The sequence below is a fragment of the Marmota marmota genome, unplaced genomic scaffold (assembly GCF_001458135.2).
Source record: "Marmota marmota marmota unplaced genomic scaffold, marMar, whole genome shotgun sequence".
NCBI lineage: Eukaryota > Metazoa > Chordata > Mammalia > Rodentia > Sciuridae > Marmota > Marmota marmota.
Window position 1 is genome coordinate 821,132 of NW_025999914.1, and position 11,824 is coordinate 832,955.

General features: G+C 37.0%; 2 non-coding genes across 2 annotated transcripts; both read left to right on the forward strand.

The window, feature by feature from the left end:
• Positions 1 to 5,723: 5,723 nt before the first annotated feature.
• Trnaa-agc lies at positions 5,724 to 5,795 on the forward strand. Its single transcript has one exon. It is a non-coding gene; the product is annotated as a tRNA-Ala (tRNA).
• A 2,261-nt stretch (positions 5,796 to 8,056) lies between these two features.
• On the forward strand, positions 8,057 to 8,129 carry Trnaf-gaa. Its single transcript has one exon. It is a non-coding gene; the product is annotated as a tRNA-Phe (tRNA).
• The last annotated feature ends 3,695 nt before the right edge of the window (positions 8,130 to 11,824 follow it).

Sequence of the window (11,824 nt, forward strand, 5' to 3'; positions counted from 1 at the left end):
AGCTGGATGATTGGTTATGGTTGCACAAAAATATGAAATATACTAATGCCACCAAACTATACTTAATGCCATTGAACTTAAAAATAGATGCTAACAAATTTCATGATATGCTTACTTTACCACTAAAAAAAAAAAAAAAAAGTGAGGGGGGAAGAATGACCAAATGTGGAGAAGCCAGGAATAACTGAGGGCACTGAATTCTGTTTCTCACTGTGCCTTTCAGAAGTGAATGCAAGAAGGTATCTGTGAATTAATACAAATGACCTGAAAGCCAATAATTCATTTTGATCCAAACCAACAAACTTCCATAGGAAAGACTGGGAGCTAAATAGGCTCTACCAACTGAGGTGTTTTTTTTTTTGTTGTTGTTGTTTTTTTTTGTTTTGATTTAGCACACTGGAACATTCCTACAAATTATTTTCTCATCTGTCCAGTTTTCATGCTTTAAGGAGCCTTGGGAGTTCTTTCTTGGTATGTCCACCCACTCCCTAGACTAGTAAGAACTAGCATCATAACTCTCCAGGACATGGATACAAATGACTTTTTACATGTCAGGCATAAATGGATGCATATGGAAGGAGAGTGATGCCGCAGTCCGGCTGCAGCAAAATAACGGGGGGGGGGGGGGNCGGCTGCAGCAAAATAACCGGGGGTGACGAGCAACTTCTGTAGACTGATACAGCAGGAGTGGGATCCGTTTATTGCAGGACAGGAGCAGTATTTATACATTCCACACAGCTTATCTAATTAACATAAACTAGATACATCAGTCAACCAATCAGGAATCTCCACACTTAATGGCTCGCTTTTGTTACTTCTCAAACCACTCCCTCTGGCATTTTGCCAGGCACCATGCAGACTTGTTCACTAACTCTAACATTCCCCTGGCAAAATGCCAGGTGTTATTTTGACTTATTTACAGACTCTAACAGAGTGAAGAGTAGGCAAAAGAGAAGAAAGTGAAGTCCTTGTCCTTCACAGTCTGTGTATTGAAATGGGCATGGGGAGGTAGAGGTACAGGGGTAAATCTAAAAGAAATTGCCCAGGACTTCTTACACAGCCTGCTCCCCTTTCTGTTGGTGTTTTTGTTTTGTTTTGTTTTTTGTTTTTTGTTTGTTTTTTTTTTTTTCCTTCTTCTATCACAACTGAGTATTTAGTACTAATTCATTTTCATTCCAAGGGCCTCCATTCCTCCCAATTTGGAAGCTTCAATACAGTAGAAATATGCAGACATACCATCCCAAAGGAAAGAGTGTTAATTCTAATGTAGTTGTGCTAAAGTAGGTAGATTGAGAGGAGTCAACTCCACCAGGTTAAAAAGTACCAAGAGTATACATGGAGATGCTAGGGATTGAACCCAGGGCCTGATAAATGCTAAGCATGAACTCTACCACTGAGCCACACCTGCTCTCTACATTCATTACAATTCTTAAATACCTAGATACTGCAATTGTCTGCCAGTGTTCCCAGACATAAGCTAAAATGGCAGAATCTGTTTTTCAACTCTGCTGCCCGGAAACCCTTAAATTTCATTCTGGATGGAAAGTTTCCATTAATCCTACTAGGATCTTTCATAACTATAGAACCAAACCCTGCAAGGACTATTTCTGGCACTTACTGAGTGACAGCTTTTTTTCACTACCAAGGAGAGTCCCAGAATGGAATATTCTCTTAAAGCATCAACTTCCTTCTTTTCTATTTAAGAGCTGCCAGGAAAACATAAAAGGTAATGTTGGAGAGTACAAAAACCTGGATTTAGGTCCAGGTGGGGAGATACAAGTGAACTGGAATCAATTCACACTATCAGTGAAATGAAGAGAAAAGAATGTGTCATTCACAACTGTGGTAAACTGATATGTATAGCACTGTTGTCTGGAAAAATGAAAAAGCATTCTGCCCAAGATGCTTGCCCTAAGTTTGAGAGCCCTAGGGACTAAAGACTCCAGTGAAAGGATTAGAAAAGGCACTCTTGTTGATTTAGTGCCTCTTGCAGACAGAATCCTTTCTCCAGTGAAGCAAAAATGAAGGAAACAAGAGAAAGGAATTAGCTCTTTATAAAGCCTCCCTATATCTGGACAGGTCCTCAAACCCTATGTGTTCCTGGGGCACAAATGTAGACATTTCTGCCTTTATTCAAAATGTATAAAACTCTGAGATTCATACTAGTTGACCTGAAGTTCTTAGAAAGCTCAAGTAAAACCAATTTCAAGTTACCAGCTTCCAGATGAGGTGATTATTAACTGACTTTTGCCCTCTGTCCACATGGAGTCTTTACCTTATTCACAGGAATCTCATGGGTCCTCTTTCATGTAAGGAACTTATTTATTCTTTAATATTTGGCATACTACTCTCATATCTGGCCTCAAATAGTCCTATCAGCAAGATAGAATTTGAGGATAAGAAAGAGGAAGCAATGGGTCTCATTAAGGAAAACATTACACAAACGTCCCACCCAAAGGTATATGGCAGAGATTTGTAAATTTATTCTGTAAAAGAGCCAGGGTAACTAAGTCAGGCTTTCAGGACTACAGTATTCCGTTGCAGTGCTCAATTCTGATGTTACAGCTGGAAAGTAGACAAAAGGATGAATGAACATAACTGTGTTGTTGGACACTGAAAATTTAAATATCAGAATTTTATCATGTCATGAGATTTTCTTCTTCTGATTTTGTCAACCATCAAAAAAAAAAATGTAAAAACCATCCCTAGTTAATAGGTCTGCAAGAATAGGCAAATGATGGAATTTGGTATGCAAGTTATGGTTTTCCAACCCCTGCTTTAAAAAATCTGTAGGAGGATGGGAAAGTAGCTAAGTGGTAGAGTGCTAGTGCAGGTGGTCCTGGGCTTGATCCTCAGCTTTACAAAATAAAAGAAAAAAAATCTTGAAAGATCTCACCTAAAAACAGTCTTAAAAATTATATAAGAAAAATTTGTTGTTATTTCTAATTCTTAGGAATCTTTAGAACAATTAGACTACTTTGGTTAATTTAGGACTAGAAACCATTTGCTTTTCCCCTAACCATACAATGTGAAATGAGAAATATGACATTTTTTAATGGATATAAGATTTAAAATTTATTTACTCACTAACTCCTAATTTAAACGTTTTAAATTTTAATGGTTTTCAAGTTCACTTCTTTGTGAGGCCCTAGAATATGAGAAATAGAAAGAGGGAGAGGAGACAGAAAAGTCACCAGATTTTGATGTAGATCTGCTTTCTTTGAAGAAGAAAAAGAAGGAAGGGGAATTGGATAAGCAGGATCTCAGACTGCCAGACCAGTGGTAAATCTTCTACCAAAATCTCAGATTGGAGCAATATGGCAAGAACAGGCCTGCCTTTTGTATTCCTTAACTGAGAACAGTGTGTGGAAAGTGTACTGTGGAACCAAAATGGTGGTAGATTCAGAGATAAATCCAGAGTGCAAGAACTGGGACCACTTGCCAATTAAACTGTTCTCAGTGAGATCTATGACTGGTGCATTTCTACTACACTGTCACCACAGAACAGATAAATATTTCATGGAAAGAAAAACTTATGTTATTAAATTCAGTGTTTAACTAAATTATATTATAATGACAGATGTGTATGAAAGGTTTTACCCTTTTCTTTTATATTCTAGCCTGCACTGTAAATTTTTTTTTTCTGTCTGGATTTTTAAAAATTTTAAATGTTATCTCTTTATATATTCCAGGTAATAGGCCCTTTTGAATATGTGATTTGGAACTATTCTCTCACTCTTTACCTTATATTTTCATCTTATAAGAAAGGTCTTTCACAGAATAATAATTTTTCATTTTGATGTAGTCATATTTTTCCTTCTATGGTTTATATTTTTAGGAAATCTCTAGAATTTTTGCATACCTCTAGATCCTGAAGACATTTTCCTAATTTTCTTCCTCTAAGGGTTTATACTTTTCATTATTATTTTTTGTAGTGTTGGGGAGTAAACCCAGGGACTTGTATATGTAAGGCAAGCACTCTACCAACTGAGCTATATCCCCAGTTATATACCCTAAATGATACTGGGAAAACTGGATATCCACCTGAAAAAAAATGAAGGTGGATCCTCACCTAAGGCTTCTGATTCTGTTTTTGGCCAGAATGCTGTAGGAGAGTTGTTGTAGAGGAGCACTATACGATTTCAATGTTCCCAGCATGGTGATGTCAGTTTGGTCATTGTAGGTAAAGTATTACCACTTGGATTTCTTCAAGGTGAGGTTACCATTTTCATAAGTAATCTGTTGGGAAATAACTTTGAAACTATATAAATGTCTTGTTCCTCGTCAGACTTTCACCCATAACTTTAGCATTGCTTAATTAATTAATTTTGCCTGAATCAACCATTGCATTACTGTCATTTCTTCCACACTTATAACTTTGCAACTACTGTAAGAAAACCTTTCTCTTCTGCATGACCAATGTGATTCTGCAACCTGTACACTCAGAAAAATGAGAAATTATACCCCATCTGATTCAAATGTATGATATGTCAAGATCATTGTACTGTCATGTGTAACTAATTAAAACAAATTTAAAAAAAGAAGAAAACCTTTCTCTTCTCTCCTTTCATCTTTCTCTTGTTCTTTCTTATCAGTATGAACTCAAGTATTCTTATTTTATTCAACAGATTATATTCCTTTATTGTTCAAAAAATTTTTTTTAAATCCTCAGTGTTTTAAAAATCTATTAGGTCCTATGTCCTTTAGAGCATTCTATCATCTTTTGAACACCTTCTTACACCATAGCACATAAAGAAGTTCCAGCCCTTTAAAATCTCATAGAAGCCTTGATTCCTTGTGGTGGAGATCTGTTTTAAGAAATAGAGGTATAAAACTAGTTCTGCTCCTTGCTACTACATGTAATGTATTTGCACTGTTTTTTGCTTTTCTCTGTCCTAGTTTCCTGTACACCTTTGTCGGTGATTTAAAAACATTCAGAGCATCATTAAAAAAACAAACAAACAAAGAAAAACATACTTAGTAGAATTTAAGATCTGTTTGTAGTTCTGTTCTATCCAGAATGCAGTTCTAAGAAGTCAAAGTACCGTGTAAAACATTTGCTAGAACTCGTCTCTCTTACTTTATTCATTCACCAGGCGGACTCTTGCCATTTACCTAGACTGACCTCAAACTTGAGATCTTCTTGCTTCAACCACCTAAAGAGTTAGATTACAAGCATGCACAACCGTGTCCAGCGTTTGTTTGTTTGTTTCTTTCTTACTTCCTTTTTTTTCTACTTAGTGTTATCTTATTCGTTTGAGATCATTTTGGGTTTTTTTTTCCTATTTGTATTCAAGTTTAAAGTATTTTTTCTTTATATTCTTGAATTGATTTTTAAGTTTGCCTATATAAAACATTAACACGATTCCAAAGAATTTCTTTCTACACAAAGTGTCACTCGAAAAATTTTCAAAATGCAAGAGATTACTGTATCTTGGGACGCCCTCATGTGGAGAAATGTGTTCTTCAGGCATCTTGGGAACCGACTTTTGAGTAGGCTGACAAGAATGTGTAACTTCTCTGAACAGTGCCTTTCTGTCTAATATTGTTAACTTTTTCTTGATGTAGCTTTGAGACAGAATGCAACATAAAGGGTTCAGAAGAAACAGAATAAAAAAAAATCTTTGTACGTATTAAATTTCAGGATCGGGTATGCAGGGGGCGGGGGAGTGCACAAGCGGATACATGCCACTAATATGTTTTTGAAGCAAAGTTAAACCAGCGGGGGTGTAGCTCAGTGGTAGAGCGCGTGCTTAGCATGCACGAGGCCCCGGGTTCAATCCCCGGCACCTCCAATTGGAGAACCGTCCCTTTTTGAAAAATTTCTGTCTGCAATTCTTAGTTTTTCTACATGGCAACAACAATATATTTTCTTAGCAAGTTTCTTAATCATTTTGGGATGCGCAAACTAACTTGTGTTTGTTTATGTTTTTTTTTCATGAGCTATACATTTTATTTTTTTAAAAAATCATATTATTTAAGTTGACAAAATTGTGTGCACTTACTTACCTGTTCTGAAATAGATATACATATATTAGAATAGCTAAATAGAGATAATCCATATATTATATCCATACCTCACACAATTTTGTGGTAACAACATTTCTTCCTTCCACCAGTCCTAAACTCAGACTCTCCGAGTAGTTGGGAGAGGGCAAATTCTTGAAAAGTCTGCAAAAATAGAAATGGACTTAGCATACATGGAAGCATCAAAGAAGTGTATCAGTACTCTGTCTATACTGATTTAGGAGAATTGTTTTATACTGGTGGGATGATTCAACTCTCTCTCCACAACAATGAAAGTGCACTTCCAGAACAAATTAAATTTTCTGTCGCGATTACTTGTTCGACAACACAATACACTCGAATATTTTTCACATTTTTATAAGCAATTAAACTTGTTCAAGTAAATCTTTTTCTGTTCTTTTTATAATTTTATCATCCCTAGTTATAATCTGGCTTAGCAATTTCACTTCAGGTTGTAATGAATTATTGCTTTTTCAACTTCTTAGAAAACACTCTCATTGTTGTTCCATGTAGGTAGTTGAGTTTATTTCTTCATTTTAAACTATTATTGACTTTTTGAATAAACAACGGATTAATATTGGTAACAGTAGACTCATATAGCACCAATGGAAAACACACAGTTATTTGCCTGTATTTTTAACAATTGATGCCACTCCCATTATCTTCAAGTCTTCTATCAACCATTTTCACAAGTTTATTTTCTCATGACAGATTTATTTGGCTACTAAAATAGAAACACGGCTCATCATGGCAAATATTTCTTTCATGGCCATGCTTGGTCAGAGCCTGGGTTAAGGGATATTCTGAGGAACACAGGGGTTCCAACCATGATCTTCAGCATACCAGAAATATTATTCTGCCACTGTATTATGCCTACCTGTCCTCCCTCATCATTAAAAAAAAAAAAAAAGTTTTTATGAAGAAAAGCTGCTGTGATGAGCAGTGCCATTTTTAATTTTCTAATTTTTCTTAGAATTATGTTCATGTAAGGGAAAAATAATACAAGGGGGACAAATGAATGTCAGTAGAGGGGGCAGAGAGAGAAGAGGGGAGGGGAGGGGAGGGGAGGGGGGGTAGTAGAGGATAGGAAAGGCAGTGGAGCACAACAGACACTAGTATGGCAATATGTAAATCAATGGATGTGTAACTGATGTGATTCTGCAATCTGTATATGGGGTAAAAATGGGAGCTCATAACCCACTTGAATCAAAGTGTGAAATATGATATATCAAGAACTATGTAATGTTTTGAACAGCCAACAATAAAAAATTAAAAAAAAAATTAAAAAAAAATTAAAAATAAAATATTGATCAATACAAGAAAATTTTCAATAAAGTCTAAATAAAATTAAAAAAAAAAAGAATTATGTTCATGTAAGTTGGGAGTATTGTGATGAGTGCTTTGTTAACATTCACATATATTCTCTTTGCAAAGTTACAGAATTATCAAGTTCCATTTCTTGATATCTTTAAAGATTATGAAAGACCAAAACAAAGAAAAAAGAAAAAAAATAAGGAACCCAGGAATTTTTTTTTTCTTTAATTTCCTTAATTTTCTGAGCTGTGTCTGTGGAAGAGCAGAAAGACCTTTTTATTATTGGTTCATTATAATTATACTTAATGGCTGGATTCATTGTGCTATATTTGTACTTGCACATAACAATTTGACCAAGCTCATTCCACTTTACCTTCATGTTTCCCAATCCTCTTTCTTCCACCTGGTCTTCTTGCTCTACTCTACTCATAATTATATCTAAAGTACTTCCCCATACCCTGCTCCCTGTCTCTCCCCTTTCTCTACTCTAGTGGTGAGATCCCAGAAAGGCTTTCTTTTAAATCCCTGTCCCCTCTTTTCTGTCTCCCTCCTCCATTTATCCACACCACTGTGCCAGGACTTTGATCCAAGCAGTTTGTGTGGGAGACAAGGATTGGGTCTGATCGAATTTAAGCAGAATCTGAACCAGTCTAAAAATTAAAGTTGAAAACAAAGTATTCGAAGTGAAGTGAAAGAAGCCCAGAATTTTCAAGGAGCCGAGATAGCTCAGTTGGGAGAGCGTTAGACTGAAGATCTAAAGGTCCCTGGTTCAATCCCGGGTCTCGGCAGGTCTGGTCTTTTAGTCAAACTCAACAAAAGGATGATTGAATGGTTCCAATATGAGTAAAGAATGTAATGATCCATTAGAGCAGAATTTGACTGCCCTTATATTCTAGATACCACATAGTGGTGTTAACTAAGTAAAAGGATTGGTTTTAGTATAACTTAATAATTCTTGATACATTTGTAATTCAGTAAAGAAATGTGCTACAAAGACAACTTTTTTGTTTGACATGATGTGTATGATTAAAAAAATTGTCCTGGTAGAGATGTGCATGACACTGAAAACGTCGTGCAAATGTCACTGAGTCACTATGATTTGAGGGACACACAGTTGCAGTGTGAAATAAAAGAAAGTCTTAAACTATTGCTACAGTGACAACACACAAATGAATGAGGGGTCTGTGTTGAAATAAAATTGTGTATGTAGCCATGGAAATTTGAAATTCAGACAGATGTGGTGGGACATACCTATAATTCCAGAGACTCTGGAGGCTGAAGCTGGAGGATCACAAATTTGAGGTCAGTCTCAGCAATTTAGCCATACCCTGTCTCAAAAAATAAAAAGGAGGGAGTCACTCAGTGTTAAAGTGCCCCTGGGATCAATCCCCAGTACTCCCATCCACACACAAAAAAGAAAGATATTGGAATTACTTACAAAATTTTGCATGTTAGGCAATACTAGTTATTTTTTTCAGTCTTTTAAAATGTAAAAACCCTTGCTCACTTTGGCAGCATACATACTAAAGTTGGAATATACAGAGATTTGCCTGGCCCTGTACAATAATGACACAAAAATCATGAAGCATTCCATATATATTGTTTTTCTTTTAATGTAGAAAAATATTCTTAGATTGCAACCAATCTTTTACTCACCTGGGGCAGAGGACCCCATTGCAAATACCAAGATTAAGAGCAAGCACAATTTTGGTAGCCCTGTATGAGTTAGAACTGATTAGTAACAAAAGCAGAGGGATCTATCCTGTACAGAGAGCCTCAAAGCTTTGTTTCCTATCTTGGTGACTTAAGAGTTTACTAACTAAACTACATGGACTTAAAGACTTGGATGGAGCACATATATTCTCCTAATTCATTTGATAGCCCTTGTCCTAGTCTGTGAATCTCCTTTGTATTGTCTAAAAATTCCATTTTTTTTTTAAAGAGACTACTATTGTTAACTCTCAAGAACCCAGTTTCTCTCTCTCCTCTCTTCCATATTTTTAGGGGTTCAATACCAGACCTGTGTTGTGCACTAGAAAAAGTCATTGGGTGGAACCCAGGGCCTTACACTTGCTGTGTATGTGTCCTACCACTGAACTACACCCCAAAAAGCCACTGAGGGTATTAGTTTCTCCTTCATTACACATTTGTCTTCCTCTTCAAACATGTGCAAATCATGTTAGGGAACAGACAAATGGGAGTGGTGGAAACAAGAAGTCAAGAGAATAATTGTTTAAAATGGGCCCATTATGCTGACCCCCATATGCTTTCTTTTCCAAGAATCAATTTACCTGCAAACCTGCCTGACCTAAGTGGATAGCATATGTCACATTCCTCAGCCAATGATCTGTTAACTGCAGGAGAAATGCAGGCCCCAAATAATACTAGTAAGAGGAGCCCCTGAAGGCGGAGACTTTTGGGACTAGATCCTGAAATTCTGGGACATCAGGATAGTTTCATAAAATCTGTAAGAATGTATGGTTAAGAATCCAGTTGAAACTGGTCAGCATGGGCCAAGGTGACCTCGAATTGCCACGGGCAGTGGAGACTTGAAAGTCTGATGTCACCCTGCTGTCAATCAAAAGTCTGGAAACTTCTCTGGGATTCCCCCAATAAAACTGGAGTGCAGGAGAGGCACATTGTCCTTCTCTTCTTTGAAAGGACCCATTCTCTTCCTTGAGAGTTTCCCTTTTCCCTTTTCCTAGCCCTTCAATAAACTCATTACTGTTAACTCTGAGTGACATGTCTGAAATCTTTCTGACTTGGTCATAAGAATTGGGGTTTGAAAGGAGGGTCTTTGCACTGCCTCAGTTTCTTGTAAGGCCCCGGCTCTGTAACAATAGGAACTGCCTGAGCTCACTTCTAGAAATTGTCACCTAAAAAGAAAGAATTGGTGGGTCTTAAACCCCTGTCAGAGACTCAACATAAACAGGAAGTCAGTTGCCTTAGACAGCCTGAAATGAAAATACCTGGAGCAAATACTTGATTTACTTTCATTGCATTAAACCCTCGAGAAAGTTAAAGCAAGAAACTTTTCTGATCTCTGCTTTCCATAGAAATAAGAATACTCTCACACTGTGAGTTTCAGCAGTCTGATGGACAACAGATCTAATTACGAATCCAATGGTTAAATGTTCAAATTCCTTTAGTATATTTCCCCTTTATCTACTATTTTGAATTTAGCCAAGTGGTAGGAGCTACAATGACTATATCAAAGGGTTGTGGTAAAGATCAAAGGAGATAATATCTGGAAGTGCACTGCCAGTATAAAATCTGTTTCCTAGTACACCAAATTCCAAATAAAGAAGAGATAAGGATCACCTCAATTGTAACCTGGACAAGGGGAGTAGAAATTTTACAGATATTTCAAGGAAATATCAGAATCACAATGGCAAATACAAGTCACACAGAGTCCAAGAGTTAACAAGCTCATTCTTTTTTGTTGTTGTTGATGTTGTTTGTTTTTTTTTTAGAGAGAGAATTTTTTAATATTTATTTTATAGTTTTTTTTCCCCCTCAGCAGATACAACATCTTTATTTTGGTGCTAAGTATGGAACCCAGGGCCACGTGCAGGCCAGGCAAGCGTACTACCGCTTGAGCCACATCCTCAGCCCTCATTCTTTTGTTTTTAAAAAATACCCATCATGAGCTCTTAGTCTTTCAATTCTGATTGCTCAGTTCTCATTATACTAACATCCAGGGTCCCTTTTCTCCATAGCCATATAAAAAATCAGGTGTCAGATGGTGTAGCATACATTTTTAATGAGACTCTCCTTCAGGCATCTTTCACCATATTCTAAACCCAATTCATCTCCTCTATCTAACCCCAGACCAAATTCCCAAATTGCATGCATGTGCCCCAAAACCAAGCAATAAGCAGAAAATTTCACTTTTCCTCGTCCCTTTACTGGTACTCTAAAAGGTACCACCATATCTACAGAAGCCAAATTAACATTATTTGACTGCCTTCCTCTGTGCATTGCTCCTTTTGCTTCCCCAACTCCTCAAGTATCTAATCCTACGCCTTTAAATTTTCTGACTCCATTTAGACTCCTCCTCTTCATCCTTAAAGCTGTTCTTAATTCACTCATGGAACCACTCTAAGTGCTTCCCCGAGGTTAGTGGTCTCCCTTTGTTAGGACATAGTAGAGTGATTTTTAGTCAGTGTTTCCACTGATGTGACTAAAAGACCTGACAAGAACAATTTTAAGGAGGATAAGTTTATTTGGGGGCTCACAGTTTCAGAGATCTCAGTCCATAGGAGGACAGCTCCATTCCTTGGGGCTTAAGGGGAGACAGAACATCATGGTAAAAGGGTGTGGTGGAGGAAAGCAGCTAGCATGATGATCAGAAAGCAGAGAGAGATTGCGGGAGTCCGGCTGCGGCAAAATAACCGGGGGTGACCAACGACTTGTGTAAGTTGATACAGCAGGAGTGGGAGCCGTTTATTGCAGGACAGGAGCAGTATTTATACATTCCACA